At 39.8% G+C, this 23587-nt stretch overlaps 1 protein-coding gene across 3 annotated transcripts in view; it reads left to right on the forward strand.

Annotated features, from left to right (window-relative positions):
• Positions 1-23587, forward strand: part of LOC129093018 (adhesion G protein-coupled receptor L3-like) — a 211525-nt gene that overhangs the window by 48404 nt on the left and 139534 nt on the right. For 2 of the 3 annotated variants that reach the window (XM_054600880.1, XM_054600882.1), the window contains exon 4: positions 17928-18149. The gene's annotated coding sequence lies outside the window, so the exon portion shown is untranslated. Of the gene's footprint in view, positions 1-15336; positions 15392-17927; positions 18150-23587 lie in introns of those variants that run through there. The other variant, XM_054600881.1, reaches the window with a different exon arrangement.

The raw sequence follows: 23587 nt of genomic DNA on the forward strand, positions 1-23587 counted from the left end.
CATCCTTTTGTCCATCAGTTTACAGACAACACTGCTGAAAGTGGATATGAAGCCATATAGCACTCTGAACCCTCAAACTACTGCAAATTGTCGTCTAAGTGCCAAGTGCTTCATTTGTCACACTTGCATGAGGTCCGTTGTATTTATAATTCATTTGGTAGGAGGGCAAGCTTCAAACCGTAAACGGGACATTATATGCATATTTAGGCAATTTAACAACCCCCAAACTGCGATGCCTTGTCTCTGCTAATACACTACAACATTTTCATTTTTTCCGCTAGCTGTTTGAAGATGTGACCCAGGATATGTTGCCCTATTAGAAAGCAATAACGGATAAATTGCTTTGCAGAAGTATAATAAAGGAGCGCTGTGAAAGACTGCAGGCACTAAATAATTTAATTTTCAATCGTTCAAATATGACACATTATTAAAATTTAAAAGCCTGTGTTTTTTTTTTTTCGTTTTTTCTTTCTTGATCTGCAGGGTGTTTCTGTGTTTATTTATTCAGAAATATCATATGCTAGTCTGACTCATTGCTTAGACTTTTCCATCAAATGCATTTGCACTGAGTTGAGGTATGCACTTAACAGTTGTTTCCTGTCATGGACAAGCTCCATATGAACACAGATGTGCATTCATGCTTCTTACACTCAATTAAACATGAAACGTGAGCCAACTTTCAGGCCTTGGCCCTAATGACTGTTGCTCTGGTTTTTAATGCGCAAGTCCTGCTGTGCATCTAGTGTGATGTGCATATGCTCCATGTGAATGAAGACACACTTTGACTTTGGCATGTGTGCCTCAATGCCTTGTGTGTTTTGATTACAGCTGCACAGTGCTGATCTACCTATGTAGGTGTTAGTTGGTGATACATGTAGAGGTGGATATAGAGAAACATAATAGTCCTTGTGTAATGGATTAGTCCTAGTATTATTAGTATGACATGGAATATGTAACATGTGACTGTTCATAGCCTGTAAACCCACAAACTAATGGTGTTAATTAATAACAAGCTTCTTGGAAGTTATGCTTGGTTACTACTGGAGGTAGAATGCTAATTCTATGATTGATAATTCCTGTTAGGAGTAGGGGTGTTGTTGAGAATGACTTGGTGTGTGTGTGTGTGTGTGTGTGTGTGTGTGTGTGTGTGTGTGTGTGTGTGTGTGTGTGTGTGTGTGTGTGTGTGTGTGTGTGTGTGTGTGTGTGTGTGTGTGTGTGTGTGTGTGTGTGTGTGTGTGTGTGTGTGTGTGATAAGACATATTAAAGATATACCAAAAACATGACACATTACATACAGCATTAATTGCTGGGACAAAATACCTGAACTAGCAGCATTACACTTAAGCAAATTCTAATAAAACCTGTCATGAAATCATAATCAATTTAGTCCACTAAATCTGAACGCATGCTTACAGTGCACATTTGTGCACGAGCTGTCTTCAGCTTTCCTTATTCCCAATTTCAAACACTCTGCCTCATCGCAAGCAAGTCTTTCGAATCTTTTAGGGGATCGTCAAAGAAACTGTCAGCCTCAGCTTGTACGGAGTTATCAGGGCCATTTGCGCCAAGCATTAGTGCATGGATACAGGCTTGGATCACTGAGGTGTGCTTCAATCTGAATAATGATGTGCAGAGTCAGACAGAACAGAGGACATTTCTCTGTGTCACTCCACTTAACATGTGCTCTCTCCATCCTGGTAACAGGTCCCTGCGTTTGTCTGCTGGGGAAGTTGTGGAAATGTCTTGTGTGCCTGCTGTCCTTACCAAAACTAAATTAAAGCTATGCGGTATTTAAAGGCAGTTCTTAAAAATACTTTATTAAAGTAAGAAAAGAAGAAAACATTTTGTAACACCAGTGGGAAAGGGCAGGACAGTGTCACTGTGGTCTGAATCAGGCTCTCACAGTCAACTTTAAACAACAGCTCTTGACATTTATCGTCTGACATAAAATCTGTTTTATTGTGCCGTTTTTATTTGAATGTAGCTAAATTATTTAAACTATATAATAGAATTGCATTAGCCTTTGTGAACTTTATTTGAGAGCGCAGTGCTTGTGTACTGTGGGAATAGACGCATACTGGGAATGTTCTTTTGGCTGATGTCTGATTCAGCTCTGGGCAGTGCGAGGTCAAAGCAGATGCCGCTTATATGCAGATAAGGCTGCAGCGACTCGAGCAGAACCAATTCCAATTCACGCTTGTGGGCTTTTTCTTTACACATTTTAGACAACAGAGGAAAAAGGAGCACAGCGGTACATGTTGCCATCATCAATCACCTCAGAGACTCAGTCGCTGTGATGTGTCAAAAGGGATGAAAGGCATAATTCTCAATGATGGGGTTGTTAAAAAAAAAAATCAGGCTCCCGATGCCATCGTGATATGTTGTGGTAGGAGGTGCCAGAGCTGAACCAGTGGTGAAACTCATCTCCTGTGTTTACATACACATATGAATCCAGGTTATTAAGGGAAATCCGGCATGGAGACAGGAAATCTTTTCTTACTATGATGATTACATGCACACGGCCAACAATCGGATGTGTCTCAGACCCGGTACCATATATTTGAATTGAAACAGGAAAAATGTTTTGTTAGTGATACCAGTTATGCCTCAGAGGATGCTTGTTTTTAAAAATTTTGTTGGAAAGTACCGAGACAGTTTTTTTTATTATTCTGTGAAAGCGCTTGACTTCGGCAAATAATGTAGGGCTATTATTAGTTTAGCCAATTTAGTATGTATGTATATCGAAGAAAAAAAGAGTTAGTCCGTATTTAATTTCTTGCTACCTTGCCTGTAGCAGCCTATTTCTTCGACTGAAGATGCAAATCTTATAATTCACCAATGTGTTATTTAAATGTATTAAAAAGCTAAGTTATTTCCTAAAACAGCTGGTCACTGTAGTTTTTTTTACCAAATGTTACTCAAACAGAAGTAATTGGTGCATTTAATGGTGACTATTTTCAGCTGTGGATTAATACACATTTGTTACGGTAGTGAGCATTAACAGCAGCGGATGGTGAATGTGGGATGAACTTAAATAAACTGTTACCCATGTTAGTCATGATGAAGGAACATGTCACCCTGTGCAAAGGTGTTACATAACGTTTTTAATAGTTTTTGGACATGTGAATAAGCTTCATCAGACTTTTGCTGCAAAGACCAGACTTGTTAGTCGGATGACATCATGGTTGGATTTTGTCTTCTAATGCGTTCTCTTTGACAGTAAGAAGATAAAAAATAAGATATCACCATACTTATTCATGTAAATGCTGTGATATTTTTATAATATGGTACTACAGCTTGGCATTGAGAGTTTTTTCCCTGGCACTTATTGGTTTTATGACATTTAATGTTTGCAGTGAATTCTATACACTCTATACACAAAAGTGTGTGTATATACACTCTATACACAAAAGTGTGTGTATATATATATATATATATATATATATATATATATATATATATATATACTTCTAGAGTCTTATACAATGCTATACCATTTACATTTTTTAAACTAAGAACTCACAATTCAATCCACAATTGAAATGATTTTAACTCTCCCCATTGGCTGCCTCCTTTAAATCTCGGTTTTGTTTGCAAGTATCCATCAAATTTGATGAAACCTCTCAAACTCAAGATGGTAACATAGGGAATGCGCTCACTGTACGGGGAGCCCTAAGTAATCTGTTAATCAGAGACAACCATCATTTTGCTAGTTTCTCAATTTGTATGCCAAGAGTTGCCTAACTATATCGAAACTGAAATGACATAAGCACCGTGGCCGCTGTTGCATTTTTACCACCCTCCCCATGGACATATTGGGTAATAAATATGAGATCCACCAGTGCTGTCTCGCACAGATGATGCTACTAGACTTGCCAGACTGAGGCATCAGCTGTGTGTATTGGACGTCTGTCAGAGAAGAGACCACCCCCCACTCCAGACTCCCCCTTGTGCTGAAACCAACTGGACCAGGAATTGCCTGCCAAACTTGTGGAGAGTCCCAGAGACCCCTCTTTGCTCCATGTCCAAGTCAAAAGAAAGAGTCTGGGATTGAAAAAGGACTCCCTGGACTCATGATATAAAAGTAAAAAAAAATATATATATATATTTTGCCAGATTCATTGTGGAATCATGGTGGGGCTGGATTGAAAATGGGTAGTAGGATAGAGTTTCCGAGTTTGTTTTAAAGGTTGTTCCCCGCACAACCCTGGGGGCCTGATGTGCAGCCTGAATAACATTCCAGAGTTGGATTGATACGAAATGAAATGAGGAGAATGAAAACAGAAAGGATGGAAGGGTGGAAAGTCTCCTTCAGTGGAGCTTTGACACCTAACTGTCAGTATGGGATCGAGGTGACTGTCAGGACTCCCCAGAAATGTAGTGAATATAGTATAGTCTGAGAGGGTATGAGGTTTTGGGTTTAAAGAGGATCGTCAGCGATGCAAAAAGAGCCACTGTTGAGATTCACGCTCTTGAAACCATAAATGTCTGAAGAAAATGTTATCGTAACCCCTCCTACAGTTGTTGAGATATTTTAGTCTGGACCAAAATGGTTAACCAAATGAGAGACTGACATTAACGTTCCCGGAGCCATGCCGCTAGATAACTATAGAGAGATGTATCCATAAATCTAATCCGTCTACAAAGACATTAAAAAGGTTGTTAATTGGGTTGAAAAATCCTCGACTCTAGCATAGTCAAACTATCTGGACGATTCCCCTTTAAAATCTTATGGGCCATCTTTTTTGGCTAAAATAAGGTTGCTTCCAGAAACCTCCCAGCATTGATACGCTCAATATTGATTGGGGAAAAGCCAGTGCCATCAACGAGAGTCTTTAGTTACCCCTTCGGCATAAACAGGAGGCAATCTCATTAAAAAGACTGCGCGCCGAGTGGGTCTGCAAAATTTCCACATATTTGGGGTGCTGTACTCTGGAAAGTCAAAAGCAATTACTGACTTCCTCGCTTTCATCCGCTCTGTGGAGAGGGCAGAATCGTGTTTGTGGCTGTGGCAGAAGTGGATGAATAACATTACACCAGAGTGCAATTAGGACTTGGACCTGGGTCACAAGTTGTGATCTATGCTTTGTCAATTACAGTGTGTTTTAGAGCAAGCGATTAAGAGGGAGCAAGTGCAGAAGGTTGGGGATGTGAGAGATTTTGAGTGTAAGAGCATTTGACAAAGAATAAATGTATGCACTTGCTCTGTCTTCTGCAGTGTATCCCAGCTGCCAACAAACACACAATAATACACTTTCTACTGATAATATGGGTGCAAAAACACTATTATTATGCTTTTCAGTCCAAGCATTCCACAATTTTCATGCCAAATATCCAAACATTTTATTTGAATCTATATTGTGCATTTCTAATTCTTCGACTAAAGGCCCTTCCTACCCAATGCACCAGACTGTAGCAGTCCAATGTGTGTGCCCATGTGTGCAAGCCCCAATCACAGCACCGTAAAAGCCGTGGTTTACTGTTCCCATACTTTGACATTTGCTAACTATCCCCGACCGTTATGTGGCTGCCTCACCCCGGGAGACCTCCACTTTTAGATTCAGAGAGGTTGCCTGCTGAGTCCAACCCAAACACATTCTACTGCCCAGCCAAGAGACACAGGGCAAGGTCAGTGGATTGTGTGTGTGTGTGTGTGTGTGTGTGTGTGTGTGTGTGTGTGTGTGTGTGTGTGTGTTTTCATTCCACTACCCGAATTGTGTCTGAGTGCATAAAAACACAAAGGCACACAGACTGTCCTCTCCTCCCCCACTGTGTACTGCAGGTACTGGTTTGACACGTAGAACATCTGACCAATTTGCCTCCCCCATCACGCACACACACACACACACACACACACACACACACACACACACACACACACACACACACACACACACACACACACACACACACACACACACACACACACACACACAAAGCGGATAGAACAACCATTGATAGCATCAACATGGTGTCAATGCGATTTTCTCTTTGTGGTCCCCATTTCACTTCATTAAATCCCTTGTGTTTGCAGATTTGTACTTCAAAGTAAGTCTATAATGAGTTAATTAGAATTAGTCAGCATCTAGTGAAATTGAACCAGTACTTCCTAAATGGCTTCTTTTTTTTCTTCTAAATAGCTCAGCGTGAGCGTCCATGCTGCTGAGTCTATTACACAAGGACTACATTAGTTGGAAAGGCTGACTTGAAATTCAGGAGACATTTAGATCGAGGTTGATATAATCCCGGGGGCAGCAGCTATCTCATCAGGTTTTAGAACGTGTGGTAAGACCAGGCACCTCGAGACCAGCCGTGATTTGTCAGACCTGAGAGCGTTTGCTTCGACATGCGAGGAGAGTATTGCTCTCTTTGTCCGGAGACATACCCCATGAGGATGTTTGCCCTGACCAATCAGACTTTCATCAAACTTCATTCTATACCAGTCCGTGTAAGGGCTGATGGAACCCAACTACCCGCGAGCTCTGCACACTTCTTCCATACGTTCCTCAGCAGGCACTTCTTCCCCGTGGCTTGGAAAAACAAAATGCCCAATTATAGATGATTATCTCTGAGCCTTGTGTGATAAGTCGGACTCGGTGGAGACTGGAGAAAGAAGTGTTGGCAACTAGGATGGCTCCTGGGGTGACCTGTACCATAATGATTTGGAAATGGTTCATAAGATCTTTGCCAGGCTGGCAGACTATGAAGTGTGTAGACATCAAGTTGACTTATGTTTTTCTGAATAGCTTGCAGTAAATCTCCCTCTGCTTTTAAACTTTTCCATTTTGAGTTTAGAAGTCAGCCCTTGAGCGGCCCGTCAGGCATTCACAAGTTTATTCTTGCTCGCTAATCGATCACTCTAAAGCCAGGTCACTGAGGTCTTGACAAGACAAGCTCTCTCACATTTCAGGCTGCATTTTCTAAAAGCTGCTAGACAACACAAAAGGAGCCTACAAAGCAATTCACCACAACGACCCCTGACCCTTGTGTCAACTATGTTTGGACTTTTATTTACCTTTTAAACATCAGAAGAATAAGACCATGGCATTCAACTAGGAAATGGACTATTGTTGACCACAAAAAAATATCTTGAGTGGCAAGAGTGTGTGCGCTCTTCCCCCCTTACATTTTTGTAACCCTTTTAATGTTATTTTTGAGTCTTTTACATAATTACTACATTTGAAAAGAGTTTTCTGTTTTTCAGTAAGGCTGATTTATGCTCATCCATAACAAAGCAGTGTAAAATAATTATTTTAAATGATAAGTGAATGTAGACCAACACTCTGAATAAGTAGTCTTTTGCAGAGTTATAAAACAATGGCATGATACTATTAACTTTGAAGGGTTAGAAGCAAAGGTTGATACTCATTCAGTCATGATACAGCATATTTGAAATAAAGATGGTACAGCTACAGAAATGTCCTGTGTATTACAAGACAATACATTTCTAAAAAGCCAGGATTATTCATAAAGATTGTATTTTTTCAGTTCATGTTGAAGTGCTTACAGTGTCACGTAGTTTAAAAAGCTCGACAAAGAAATGCTCACAAAATAATATAATTCAGTATTAGTGCCAGTGAATCAATGATTTCTTGCAACAAAACACACCACAATATATTGCTGCATCGATTATTTGTTCTCACTTTCATATTGATATTTGCACATTCAGAACATTGCTATGACCGGGGCATTTCACACAATAAAAGACAGAGCAGGTCCTAATAAAAGGTGTTTTCATGGAAATGTCAACTGTTAAGCCTCAATAAAAGGGCTTTGTAGCAGTGAATCACTGCATTGGTCACACATTATAACATCTCTGTTCCTTGCAGGAAGTAACTCATTTTAAGATAGCTTTTGGAATATTTTAAAATGTTATTTCATGTGACTCCGGGGTTCGTATGGACATGGAAGCACATTGATTTTTGGTGAACTAGGGCTGTAAAAATTGGCCAAAAGTAATTGTTGAAAAACACATTTAATCTATTCAAAGATCATTTTTTACAAATTTCGTCAATGACACCAGCACACCGTTTTGAGCTGAACACTGTGTTATCTGTGTAAAAAGTAAATGTCAGAAGATAGAAAATACTACTCACCCATCTGTTCAGTGGTAACTCCAGTGTGATCTCTTTTACATGATGTTAAGCCCTTGCTGTTGGGACACAGTGTCAAATGACATATTCAAGTTTCAGTTTTTTGATTCTATTCTAATAAATATTTGAATTTAGAATGTTCGTTGACAGCCCTATTGTGAACAGCCAAGCTACTGATCACGTAACAACTGACATCGCGGCACTTCTGTGTCCGATGTTAACCCGGCTAAAAACGATTCATCAATCAGTGAATGAGGAGAATTCTCCAAAAGAATCACCTTTTTCTATAACTTAAAGTGAGATTGTGGGGAAAAAAAGTACAACTCATAAGCAGTAACATATTGAGGGGTTTTGCTGCTACAGCCTTGCTTAGTCTTGTATGACAGGTCATTTATGAATGCTATGTGGGGAAACCTTTTAGCAGTAGTTATTGACATAAATTGTCACATTTGATTTACTGACTTTCCTGTCTGCTTTTGCTCAGTCTATTTCTTTATTGTTCGTTAGTTTCTTTGTTAATGTACAGCACCCAGCAGTTTTTCCATTTCTGTGTATGAATTGACCATTTAGTGGACATTGATACACAAGTATATATATATATACACACACACACACACACACACACACACACACACACACACACACACACACACACACACACACACACACACACACACACACCTGAGTTCACACCTCTCATTTCCAGACCGTTTACAACATAGTCTTGCCATCAGTAACACTCATGCTTCAACCATTATGCCACCTAGACACACCATTACGACTTGTGGTCAAAAAGACATGCACTACCAGATGGAAGGTAGAAATAACATTGTAATCAAGTCTGTATTGAGTGCATGCAGCTTGATCCATAATACTAATAATACTCCTTGAAAATGTGCATCACATTTGCCAGGCCAGGATGCTCTGCAATTCATGTGTTAAGATTTCATTATATTCTGTGCACTTGGCTCAGCATCAGATATTGAAATGCATGCACCATTGGGATCAGTGTTATTGACATTGGAATTTGCTGTACCCCTGATACAGCGGCTGAGCTTAAATTGCTGTGTGTGTGTGTGTGTGTGTGTGTGTGTGTGTGTGTGTGTGTGTGTGTGTGTGTGTGTGTGTGTGTGTGTGTGTGTGTGTGTGTGTGTGTGTGTGTGTGTGTGTGTGTGTGTGTGTGTGTGTGTGTGTGAGAGATGTTCTCTCTCTTTTCAAATCTGGCAGCGAATTAAGTGTCTATTGGAAAATTATGCTAATGCAGTTAATGGTAATGCAAAATGCAGGGAAATTGAGACTTCAACAAGTAAGATATTAATAAAATAAAAGCAGGGCATTTTGTGAGCAGATTCCTCCAAACATGGCTCAGTCGAGTTCAGACCTGGTTGGTCTTTGTTTCACATTTGAAAGGGTATGACCTGTATTGTGTTTCCTTTCATGCTTGAGAGCTCATGGTTACACATTTAGTAAACTGTACACTGGTTTGTTTTTAGGTGGACACTTAAACCATTTTGTAATCGATCAGAATCAACCAATTATCAGCTCATGCAGATATATTCATAACTTTAACAGAATCCACAGCCTTGGTAGCTGCCCTGTAAGGCTGTACTTGGGCACTGCAGCATTTCAAGCTTAATGGCATATTAATTCATATTGACAATATTGACATGCTTATTTTAAACAGGTATAATGTTTATAGTGTTCAGCATCCCAGTTTAGCCAAGTTACCAATGGTTTTATCGACTTCCATGGCCATGCATCAAATAGTTGTTGAGACACTTCACTTTGACAAAGCCATTCGGATATATTGTCAGGGAACAATAAAGGTCTACAAATTATTTTCTGCCAATCTACCTAATAGATTTCGAGATATTCACTGGATAAGGTAAAACTTTGCGGGTGGAGCTAGATGAAAATTAATAGGATGACATTATCAAAAATCGTCCTGTTAACACCACGGATAGCTCCACACTTTAAGGTACATTTTTATGGCAAATCATAAAATAGTTACAAATATATCAGTGGTGTATCGACAGACAGTCAAACCGGTAGAGATTGTCATCCCCAGATCTATGGTCCTAACATGGCTAAAAATGTTTAGACTGTGGCAGTGAGCTCATGTTTTTTCCACCACTTATCCGTCATATCCATAACCCTGCCAATGCTGTCAACTTGTATGTTGGAAAATTGCTCTTGTCAGCATATTACATAGGGAATATATTGATGCCCCTGTCTAAAGAGAAATCCATATGGTGCGTTGGATTTACCTTTGAGGTCACAGTGTTTTAAATATATATACCATACCTCTTTGTTTACTTAATTATGTGCAAGAACATTTGGAGTAGTTTGCCATGACCAATGATGCAGGTTAGGCCTCTGCAGTCATGTTATGTGCTGCCTTAAGGCTCACATCCCAAATGCAGCCTGGCCACATAATGACTTGCTGTGTTTGTGGGCACAGCATGCCAATTGCTCCAGGTAGGTGATTAATGGCCAACAGGTAAGGTTGTCATGGTGACCTGTCCACCTGAGCCACTATAGCGGGCATCACAAAATGGTGGTCCGGACCCTGACTGAGTAAAGGTTCCGTCTGGACACGTGAACTATTTCTTAATGAGAATGAATAATCGTTTTCACGGAGCATTGTTTTAGCGCATCTAATCCAGTTAATGCGGCAGTTGCTTCTTTAAATTGAGCCGATCAAATCGATTGGCTCACCGTGCGCACATAGCTGGTTAGAGAGAACAATAGCGTAGAGGGATGTGAGAGAGATGACGGCATAAAGCATGGAGTACATGAACCTGCTGCAGACTGTGAGGCCAACAGAGGTAACACTGCACATCTTGACCAGGTTTGGATATACATCTGTGAGTCAGCTTTCTACGCTATATACAATATTATTAATACCAAGTATAGTTCCAGGACCACCAGTGAGCACCTTATCTAAGATAAGAACTGCACTAACTCCATTTAAGCCTGGATTTAAATTGGCTGAGCAATCAGATGCCGATTTCATCTCTAGGAAAGAAAGTTGAAAAAGAGAGAGAGAGAAAAGGGAAGCTATACTTGAACTTTCTCGAAAAGAGGCACTTTTTGTTTATTTTACACAGAAGACTCTGTCTTGTTTTATTTTACTTGATAAGTAGGCCTTAGATTCATTGTATTCATAAAGACAGTTCATAGTACCGTACATTTTGTGCAGTATTTTAATTTTGCAGCTGGTAAGGGTGGAATTAATTGAATTACTTCATATAGTGCCGGGTAGCTTAAACCATAATGCTACATCATCATTTATTATTTGATTTATAATTTGTGTTAATCAAAATCTGTAAAGCAACTAATGTGATCAAAATGTTGTAGAGTATTATGCAGCAGAAAATGGAAATACTCAAATAATGTATCATGTATTTAGGTGCAGTGCTTGAGTAGATGTAGTTAATTCAACACTGCTAAATTGATAAGGACATGTATCTCATTTATTGTACTTGATAGACGTAGAGGTAGGCTTTATGACTTAGTTTAGGCATTTTAAGGTTCAGAATTTTGCTGGGAGGAAATTTTAGTGACTGGACCTCTTTGATTTTTAATTAAATAACCCTGCACTATAGCAACAGCAGCTGAAGTGAAGGTTGTACTTTGGATTCACTCACTGCAATTCATGACCTTCAAATATGACGTATATTTTCTTTTACCTTTTTATACATCTACGAATCCATTTCATCTATATTTCTCATTTATCTCACTGGTTTCCCTCACTCTCTCTCTCTCCTCCTCCATTCTTTAATCTTTCACATCCCCCCCTTTCCCATTTCTTTCTTTCCTGTGCTGCCTATTACCCCGCCTCATCCTCTCTTTCTTCCTTTGTTTAGGATCCATTCGTGCTGCATTAGGCAAGATGTGCTGATAGAAAAAGAGAGGGCGGATAGAAAGAAGGAAGACGTGGAAAATGTGTCTGAGCTTTACATTATAATGGAGAACTGTCTCAAGGCAGATTCGCCCTGCCTTTAAACGATGCATCTGTCTGCATTTATTCACCCAACTGTACGTCCGTTCAGGCCTTTGTGCTTTTATTTCCCTCCTTTGCGGGGATGTAACCCATCCCTATTGTATGCCTTTGTACTGTTAAATATTTGTAATGGCAATTTGTTTTATTTGTTTTGTAGCTAGGTTTTTTTTTTATTGTCTGTGAAAGTCATTTGCCCTAATGGATTGTGTTTCTTTTGTTTTGTAGTCGGGAAGTGTTTTGTGTGTCAGGAGGGGTTGCGATACCTTTGTGTGGATGGAATGGGGGAGGAATGGTCCCATTATTTAACCCAAGCCATCAGTCACACTCAACAAGCCTATCATATAGGACCATTCAGAGACTGTGCAGGCTAAAGTTAGCGCTATTATCTGCCTGTCACTGGCTAGCTGTGTTGGGGTCCCTCGTGGAAAACCAATTGTATGAGTGGATGCCTTGCTGCTCACGTTGTCGAGCTCCAGGGATGCTCACGGTGACTTAAAAGGAGCACTCTCCATTTACCTTCAGTTTTTCACACCTTTCAATTCGCATTACAACGCATGCTTTTGACATTTCTGCTGTGTGTAGTATCATGACTTTGACCGCTCCATTTTAAGCCATCAGCAAGGTTTGGAAGCCCAACCAAGTGGAAAAAAAAAAAATCTTTAACTCTAGAAGGAATGGATCATCTCGTTTTTAATCATCTCAGCTCATCTCAGAGATTTCCGAGTGAGTGCTCATCTGTCAAACTGTATGCAGACAGCGTCCTTGATTAATATTCATTTTATATGAGACACTTCATTTGCATGAACACACTGTCTGTCTCATAAAAATTACCAAGCCCTCCTCACTGGTGTGATAAGCATCTGGACATGAAACAGTTGAAAATCCGAGACATGGTATTTAACCCGGCAACATGATACCACTTCATTACATAGTGTTACGTGGGAGGGCTTGCAGCAGGCGTGGCTGGTAACATCATACTTAGTATGTCCCCATCAGATAACACTGAGGATCAAGTTTCACTTTGTTGCTGAAGCATTGTATGGAATGCGTCTGAATTAAAGACAACATCTTTGGTTTCCTCGGGTCAGGAAGAGACAGATGGAGAAATGCCCTAAGGTGGTGAAGTATGTCAGGGTGATGGCTCTCCTACCATTTATGTTAGGGTTAAAGAGATGACAGTGCTGCATGTGAAGAAATTGATGAATTAAATCATTTAAAAGATTTCAAATGAAACTTTTTGAACGCTTTTGATAAAAAGTTATGTGTTTGAGTATTCTTTGTCAAATGTTATTATAAATTTAAGATTTGTGGTTTTGGACTTGGAATCAGTTAACCATTTTTCATTACAATCTGACATTTTATAGGCCAAATGATAAATTGATGAATTGCATAATTGAGAAAATGATATGATATCAGGCAGTAGAGTAAGATAATAATGTAATTCACGATGGGGCTTTTTTTTTTTTGTCTGTTTTGCTGTGAATTTGTATGTAACAAATTTGTATTGCTTCTTTTATACAGCTATATAGGGATATTTATAGTTCTTATGAAATTGCAATTGGTGGAATCATGTATCTAAAGCCCGTCCACTTGCAACAATACTTGTACTAAACTAAACTAAGCGAAAAATCTCTTTCTTGTAAATTGCAATACACTGTCACAAAAATTGGGCTACCAATAATCACCAGATTTATTTCAGACTAGTTTTGACTGGCTCTTTTAGAGCCAGAGCAGTGATGCTGTTCAGCAGTCACTGTGGAGATACACCGACTCATATGTAAACTGGTAGTTGTGTATTTAAATATGAAAAGTACATGTAAAAAGCATGTAAAACAATGGGCATACTGTACTTTACTTCTGGCAGACTCTCTTGCCCTCGGGAGTAAGATAAAGCAAGAGAAGGCAGCCAGAGACAATTTACAGCAAGAAGGGATGCCCAGGGTTTATATAAAATGTACAGAAGGAAATGGCCGTCAACAAATTTCCAAGAGAGAAATTTAGTGGTGACAGGTAATTCAACCAAATGCCAAGGTATACAGCGTATAATGATTTTTCTTCATTAACTTTTGCAAAGCATTTATTTAGGTCTCCAGCTTGCCCTCCTGATAAATGTTGATTTCAGGTGTTGTGTGATTGATAAAGCACAGTCACACATCATGCCTCTTTAGACCATTACATGTTTGACTCTCACCCAATAGTCCTTTTTCCCAGCAGCCATTTTGACATGAAATTATAGGCTAAACAAACGTGTTTCCAAAGACACTAATTACCTTTCTGTTCCCTTCAGGTCAAACAGAGTCGGGGAGCTGCTACAGGCCCTTTAAACAGCAGCCATTTTGACATGTCATGGCAGGGTAAACACAGGTGAAATTGAAAAAATTAACTATGGTCCCATTCTATTTCGTGTGTCACAGCCGTTCCAGTGTGCCTGCATGCACAATACTAGGGCCCTGGCCCACCTAAATTGAACAGGGCCATAAATATTGTTGTTAATTACACCTGTGTTTACCCTGCAATGACATGTCAAAATGGCCGCTGTGAAGAGGGCCTATTGTGCATGTTGACTCACTGAAAAGGCTCTGCTACACTACGTGGAACAGAATCCTAATTAATTCCATTAATTAAACCTGTTTGCCTGCTATTTCATGTCAATAGGGCTGCAGTGAAAAGGGTATATTTGAGAGCACAGGAGCATCAAGATGGAGGTGTTTAGCATAATCTTCTTACAAACACCTTTACAGATAGTTGTTTCTGTCATTTGCAAGATGACCACACAGGAATAATGAATGTATATATTTTAATTTACATTTACATGTGAGAAAAAAAATCCATTTTACTTTCTTTAGTATTTCTAGTCTAATTTTGTCCTAAGCCACCTGAATGCAGCCTTAATTTAGGATCCAACTGAAATCAAACCAATACAGTAGGTTTCATTTCCCTTAACGCTCTTTGCCTCCCATTTGTCTTTTTCTCCAAACCGCACGATCGCTGCGAGGCATCATATTTCACCCTCCATCAACTATTGCTGTTACTATATCACCCGGCACCGTTTTGCTTTTTCTAGATGGAAAAGTCAATTAATTAGATCTGTCAGGTTTCATCTGGGCCCCTTGGCACACGCATGATTACTAAAATAACAATAACAACAACATCACTGATTAGAAAAAGTTGTTCTGCAGGAAACAGCGAGACAGTAATGAAGAAGTCTCCTTGATGTGGCTGAGAGGAAGCTGCGGTCGCTGCTAAATGTTGGCCAACTTATCTAAGAGAGTTATCCTAAATCCCCCTCAGAGTGAGTACCCTTGAAACGTCAGTACCATAATGTATCATACGGCTCCTTCTGGAATACAAGACGAGTTGGCAATGTCGGACTGTAGCTCACTCTTTCTCTTTTTTTTTTTTTGTTTAACTCTTCTTCTTCTCTGAACCAGGTCCAAGCCCTTCTCATAAATATGTATTTTATGATGTGTTCTTTTGGCGGTTGATAGCAGCTCCTGTACCTAAGCCCACACGTTTTTTTTGGAGAGCAAATTAATGACTGTGATAGTGAAGTGTTTTCCATTTTATGTGATAATATCTAAGTAACACCTGTGCAAGTAGTTGCTGCTTTATCAGTTATACTGTGAGATATGGCGCATATAGTCTCACTCACTCACACAGATACATGCACACATCGACACACAAGGAGTTTCAAGCACTCATTGTCTTCTGCAATGGAAACAGCCCCTATCTCTGCTACTTTTTTAAACATTGGGTGCAAACCTAAAAAATAAAAATAAAAAGCAATATGCCAACAGGCAAACCATGTAAATCAGTGAAAGGGCTGTCATGTCTAATATATATTCTTCAACATGTTGTTGTGCCTGTGAGTCCATTTGAGTCTGTATCTACAATTTAGAAATGTTCATGGAGTATAAACTTCAGGTCCAATTTGCCGCTTGGACAGTATATTTAAATGTGATTATTCCTGTAATAATGTATTTTTTTTTGTCAAGGGAGTCACAGCATCTGATTTGATGTCATATTTAATTCAGCTCTCCTGCAGTTGTCAGAGCGTTTTATTAAGAGAGCTGTTTACGCACAAGGATATTTCTTTGATCATGTACACTCTTTCACATTGCTGTTTTAATGTCTTAAAATACCTACATATATACACCCACATACACACACGCACGCAAAAAAAAAAAAGAAATGAAGTCTACAATAGTAGATGTGGTTCAGGCTCTATTTTTTCCCCCCTCATGGCCTTCTGCCAAGACTTTGCGGATGAGCACAGGGATATTTGACCTCTTAATATTGCCAAAATGTTCTGTTTATGCAGAAATAGGCTTGCTGCCCTTCTCTTAAACCCAATAGTATCTGCTCCCAAAAAAATCTGATCGCTCTAATCTAGGATTTTTGAATTGGGTATTAGGAACGAGACTTTGAGATGGGTAAATGTCACTGGGACATAGGAAACATAGCTCCATGCAGGGATGGAAAGTCTCATCAAAGGATAGAGGCGTATTTGAAATGTAGTGTTGGTATAATTTGAGATGTTGATTCCAGGCAGCTACCCCAGTGCCGTGTCCTTTGATGCAATGCTCACGTTTTGACCTTTTGTAACCAGAATTTATGACGTCCCACAATGGGATTAACTCCCCACGATGTTAAATGCAGCATGGAATGCCTGATGTGCAAGGATGATGCTTGTGTGGAGGATGGCGGCATTGTGCACGTTCTTTTGCTTGTGTCATTTTGCAGAGATTAGAGTTCTGCAGGAGATCATGGTTGATAGGGGATAATCAAGGGGTTTGGATTACCTAATCATTAAAACTGACTTAACCTTAATATCATGATATGGGTTTGATGGGGATGATCCCCATCAGTGAATCTCATCAGATAGATAAAAAGAAAATTCTCCTCATCCAACAGGGTTTTTTATATTCATCGTTTACTTATGGGATGTGGAGTTCCAAATTTTCACACACTATTTTTGCGAATATTGACACATCCACGGCGACAAGTGTTGATCTCACAGCAGTCACAAGCCAACACCGCATACATCACATTTCCTGTTCATTCAATTTATTTTATGTTAACCAGGATACGCTTAGGAATGACTTCATCCAGTGTCAGGAGTTCACTGGTGACAGCACTCCCATGAGCTGAGAGGAGGTCAGGGGAAGCTTTGACTCTATCCGCTCTTCCGAGTAGATTTAGTTAACCATTTGTTGACTGCAATATTGGAGCCAAGCCTCCGTGCACAGAAGTCGTTTCTCAGGCCGTGCAAATATATTCACAGGTGCAGAAACTCAAGCTGTGAAGTTATGGCTCATGCCCACAGGAAAGGGAAAACAACGGAATTACCATCAGGCTTTGCACAAATACACATAAGGTCTGGAACAAATGGATAAAGGCATATAAACCATACAAACACATAGTCGTCCGCCCAAAACAGCATGCCCCTCATCGCCTAGGCTTGTCTCTCTGTGGGAGTAATTTGCCGGGAAGGTGGGTGAGTTAACACGTTGATGAGCAAACAACAACAGAATATCCAAAAATACATTTCGTGGTTCACACTGTCTTAGTGTAAAGCTGATCTCACCCGGTATGAGTTGAGCTGATTGGAGATTGAGCAACTTGCATCATGGCACTTGATGACATCTTGAAACCCACGATGCCATAAGGACCGCGTGCAAGGATGATAAAGCCATGGTGCATCCATCTGTTGCGTTTCTTACTGGAAAAGACTCATTGTTCCCGTAAATGAACAAATAACTCAGTCATGTAAAGTATACTGTTCAGCTCATATGTATGTTTTTGGTTTTTTTTACTCTTTATGACAGATTTTGGACGGCATCTGGCACCAAAACAACAGGACTCTCCGTCTTGTGGGAAGTGTGGCGCAGTGGAGGGAGCCGTGCCATAAAGGAAGCACCCGATTCGGGCAATTGCCAGCTAAAGACTGAACTCAACTGGGACCTTCAGCAGCGGGCGGTAAGAGGAGGAGGCCATGTGGACCGCACGCCTGCTAGTCTTCGCCAGCCTCTTCGCACCAGCCGCTCTGGGTGAGTTTGGCTCATTAAAGCTCGTGTGCGTTTGTTTGTGTTTGTGTCTATGGAGAGCAGATGTGGGGACAAAACATACCATTGCATTTTGTGGCTGGCATGATTTGAAGCCGTATCAGAATTTCCTCCTTTTGTTATTTAAGTGCCAGATTCTGAGATAAAAGCCTTTGACTTATGTCTGTCACATCCTTGGCGTCCCTGTCTCCTCTCGCTAATTAGCAGCTTTGACTCCTTAAACTGGAACCTATAACTTTTTTTCTCCACTTTTCTTACATGCGTTTCTTGTCTCATGTTCCTTTCTCCGATTTTTTTAATCTATTTTTAGATTGGCCCTCCTTCCTCCTGTCTCAGTCTCCCGCTCTCCTGCCAATAGGAAATTAACTGAAAATGCTTTTCAAAGAATCATTCACAGCCTTTTGGCTTTGTGGCGCATGTTTAGTGTAGTGAGAATTGCAAGAGGAGAAACAAAAATGACTTTTATCATTTCACGCATTAAGATCTCAAGATTAAGTTGTGAGGACTCATTTCCCACATCTTGGTAAACGGAGACCGCTATAGTTCTGCAGCATTTCCCTTTGGCCTTCTGTGAATTGTTTCAGAAGCAAACTAAATGAAGTCATTTAAAATCCGATTAAAAGAAATCAGTGATGGTGGTTTGTGGGTTTTGGTGTGTGTGTGTGTGTGTGTGTGTGTGTGTGTGTGTGTGTGTGTGTGTGTGTGTGTGTGTGTGTGTGTGTGTGTGTGTGTGTGTGTGTGTGTGTGTGTGTGTGTGTGTGTGTGTGTGTGTGTGTGTGTGGTCACAATCAAGTAGTGTTTAGATGTAGGGAGTGTTGGGAGTGGGGCAATAGCCCATAGCAATGTTAATTTGATATGGCTAAAACCATTAATGGGAGATTTCAAGCTAATTGAATTGTTTTTACGCTGCGATCTCTACGCATGGCGGAGGCAACTGAGTTCACCATCAAGTGCTAATGATAGCACGCTTTCCGGCATCGTTAGTTTTGCCTTAATGCTCAAAAGAAAGAGGTCAGGGGACAGCAATATGTCATATATTCTTCTTTAGAAAGCTCTGTTTACCATAGGTTGAGACATTACGTGGCATCTGATTAGTGTGAGTCCGCCTAGGGCCACAAAGACGGACCATGAGCACTATAGGTTGCAGTGGAACTGAAATGAAAATACAATTTGATAAGAAATAACTACATACCTTTGGTGTTTGTTTTTAACTTGTGTACTTATTTGATCACTTTTTAATTTCCAGAAAGAAAACAAATATTAACTTTTCTGCAATGACAGCCCCCATGACATATGTGTTCTCTAGGGGTATGAATTTATTGTTCCAGCTGATAATACGGGTGCACAGGCAGTTAACTTTTTTATTTATTTCCCATCTGTAATTTGAGAACTCTGAAAGTTACATCATGCCTCTGTACATAAACACTCTATTGCGATTGAAATCATGGAGTAACGTACAGACTGCTGAGGTCCCGAGGCTACCTGTTGTATTGAGTTTTAACTAGATCCCTCCTTTCAGTGATGTTTGATGGCCACAGGGCTGTGTGTGTGTGTGTGTGTGAGAGGGATTATTACTCAGTAGCTATTAAAATGACATGAATGAAAAGTAATGTCTTGTGGGAATCAGTGCTAGCTTCCACTCCCCTTATGAAACCTAGTTAGATGTGCTCACTTTGGAATGCAAACTTTATGCACAATGCATCCTCAAAAAATGTTAAAGCTGGTAAAAAAAAAAAAAAAAAAAAAATGCTGGCGGGTTCATTTGTATCATTTTGAGTTTGATTGAAATAATGTCCTTTCCTCCATTTTTCTCTCGGTTTCACTTCTTGTACTTTCAAGATATGTGTCAGTTTTATAAGCGCTCATCGACGATTATTAGCCATCAGTCCATCAAATGTGTCAGTCCCACAGCGTGTAAGCATTTCTAGTCCTAACCATGTCAATCTTCTGTCTATCTGCTGCATTTTAGATGCACTTTTAGACATTATGTTTTTAAGAAGTGTACACTGTCTTCTCACAAAAAAATCTGTTGTCCACAAACACCATTAGAACAAAAATAATTTAAACTTGTCTCGGGATTAAAGAGATTCATACCAATGGTTCATTGGTTGGATAAACACTAACTGTAGGACAGTCAGCCTGGGCCAATTAGAAAGTGTCATGGGGGATTGATGTGCGGTGGTTTAAAGGAGAAGGACGTCTGAGAGATGTGTCTGAAACGTGTCCACCGTAGACACCCTGTGACAGCTGGGTTATTTAAAGGTGCAATGTGAGGTGCAAAAGGTCTGGCCTGAATTGTAAGTTAAAAAATTCAAAAAATGAACTTACATCATCAACACAATGGGAAGAAGGTAACAGTGTTCACATGACATCAAACATGCATGTATTGAATTGTAGAGATATAAACTGAAATGAGCATGCTAAACAACTATCCCCGGCGTCTTGTCTATTAATACCAGTTTCCCCGAGGACTTGTCATAATACAGTCATTTGTTTATTAGATTACATTGAACAAAATGTTGTTTTTTTTCCTCTCTGCTCCTTTGGATTTAACCCAATTAACAAACTGTCAAAACAGACACTGACCATCCAGCCCTTGGTTAGTTGCACAGTAGACTAAAAAATGACGAACCTAAACTATAGGCTGATCACAAGTGAAGATTATGAGATAACAGTGTTATTTTGACTGGATCTCAGAGTAGCAGCAGTTTGGTAAATCTTCATTTAATCTTGCTCTGCTGTGAGTTAAGTTTTCTTTTTTTGTAAAACTGATGATTGTAGATTTATTATTATTTATTATGGACCAAGTAGTAGAGGGGGAATTCTGGCTCATATTTCTTTGGAGTATGTGGCTATGGAGGTAATCCATAGTGCACTTTTCAATTCATTTTTTTGTGTATATTTTAGCCCATTTACCAAAAATCCAATATACTTTAAATTAGTCCAGTATTACCTATTCCAAACTAACCATAGTCCTATGGATTGGTGATAGTATTTTTCTACCCTCCAGTCTGCCAATGCTTTTAGTTTATGTCAATAGAAAGGGTAGGAAAAAGCATTCATCAATCTTAAAAGCAGTTTGAACTGTTTGGAAAGATTATCAGCAGCAAAGCATGCATGATTTGTCATAAATGGGCTGAAACGTTCAAAAACACCTGCAGTCCTTTAGATCAATCATTCTGTTGTGTTCCTCATACACAACAATCAATCACTCACTGATCCCATAAGAATAGGTGACATGCAGCTGACACCATCTCGTCGCTTTGGTTATTGGTGCTGTAACTAATGCCCTGAAGGAACCACATTTGAGCAGTTTGAGCTTTTTTTTTAACACCAGTAGTGGTTGACATCCCAAGTAAATCATTTGGCAGTTTTACTAAGAAAAATAAATAATGTAATACCCAACCCTGATGCTATAAGCACTCACATCCAGATGTTGCCAGTGAATTGTTCTGCAGCTGGGGAAGCTTTAGTGGGAATATTCACCACAATGTCATTGTACGTGTTTCTCCCTGAGAGGGTTGGGATTGGGTACTCCGGGGGATGCTGGCCTACTTTGGGATCGACAGTCCCTTTTGTCTTCACACAGTCAGGCACAGGCATGCACACACATGCTCACTTGAATAGAATCAAACACTGGCAATATAAAAAAAATAATTCTGACACACATGCCAAGTTTAAAAAATAAATAAATCCCAACACAGTGTATAAAAATGCAAACACATGCGGTATGTGCATGTGTGTGCAATCGGAGCTGCACAGCATCCTGTCCTTTCTTGTCTTCATTCGTATGTCAACACGTTACCAACTGTCTGACACTTTACACTTGTCTGAGGAAAATAAGGAATATTTCTGGACAAGCGTGATAAAATAAATTCAATGATAGAATGCAGCTTAAGGAGAGAGGTGGGGATTTGTGGCTGTGTGTGGGTGGAGATGCGTCTTTTGCTTGCGTGTGTGACTGTGTATGGGCTTACATGTGATCCATTTGTTTGTGTGTGTGTGTGTGTGTGTGTTTGTCGGTATAGTGACAAAATCTTTCAAGATTAATATCTATTGCAGATCCTGTCACTGGGTTGAAAAATAAGTAAAACGCACCCTTGTCATTGTTTTTGTTGCAGTGAATAACAATGAAAAAAAGCAATGTCCCAAACACTCTGGCCATGCCTGAGCAGCACATTAATCATGTGTTTCTCTGCATGTAAAAATGCTCCAGGAAGGATTTTATATTCATTCCACTTAATGCCACCCCAAGAAATCTGAGACAGAGCGGCTATAATAGATGACGGCTCGTGGATCAGTCCAGGAGATGAAAGCGTGAAGTCTGCCGCATATTTTTCATGGTCAGATACTACTGCATACATCAAGCCTGGAAGCAGATACCGTCCTGCTAGGGGGGGATAGGTATGTAATGAGGGATGGGTGAGACAGGGAGGCCGATGTGTACCTGACGCATCTGCTCAGCATATATGTGTTTGCAGTTTTTTGTAGCACTGAGAAAAATGTCAGGTAATTGACGAGTTTACAAATAATAAACATATAACATTCATCTTGCTTTTGTCTTTCCCTTTATTTCAGTCATATGTCCCCTTTCTGTCTTGCAGAACTTACACAAAGTTGAATCCAAGCCAACATGCACCTTGTAAACACTCACGCTGAGGTAACTGCACCAATATACGAAGGATAGCTCTATTTACTGTAACCAAACAAGGGCATTAAACTCCGACGTCAGTCTCACTGTTCCCGTACGGATCCACTTAATTAATCTCCTTGTGCCAGGGCACCAGCTCCATCCGCGAAGGCGTCCCTGGATTTGCCTAATTTGCTTAATTAATTAAACAAATGATTTATTTGTGCTCATATTTCAAAGCGGGAGAAAGTTCTTTGTAGAGCCCACTGAGGCATGTATTGTTTTGTTGTGGCTGTAAGATGCCTCTTGAAGCATTGAAAAAAAAAAAAAAAAAAAAAAAAAAAGTGGGTTTTGGAGTGGGTGGATGTCAATCATTCATTTGCAGCAGCATAATGTACAGGCAGATAGCAGTAAATTATATATGCATTTGTGACATTAGTTTAAGAAAATAACTGTGTTTAATGAAGGTGAATTCAGGGCAGGATAACACTTATATTGTTTCACTCCGGGGAAAGTAACAAAAGCATTTAATGATTGTAGCTTTTGTGCAGCCAAATTCTCAATAACAAGAAAACAGGCCTCATGTATAGAGAGGTGTCATACGAGTGGGTGGTAGAAGGCTACAGAAGTTAAAGAAGTGAGCCAAGATATTTGAGGAACCTTTGTGCAGTGCTATGCATTGTATCCAGATAACAGCTACCAGCTGATTGCCAGCCAATAAATAATAACAACCTCACTCAATAATGTTTGATCATTATCTTGGTCTAGTGTGTTGACAAGCTTACATTTGTGA

The sequence above is a fragment of the Anoplopoma fimbria genome, chromosome 7 (genome assembly GCF_027596085.1).
Source record: "Anoplopoma fimbria isolate UVic2021 breed Golden Eagle Sablefish chromosome 7, Afim_UVic_2022, whole genome shotgun sequence".
Classification (NCBI taxonomy): Eukaryota; Metazoa; Chordata; class Actinopteri; order Perciformes; family Anoplopomatidae; genus Anoplopoma; species Anoplopoma fimbria.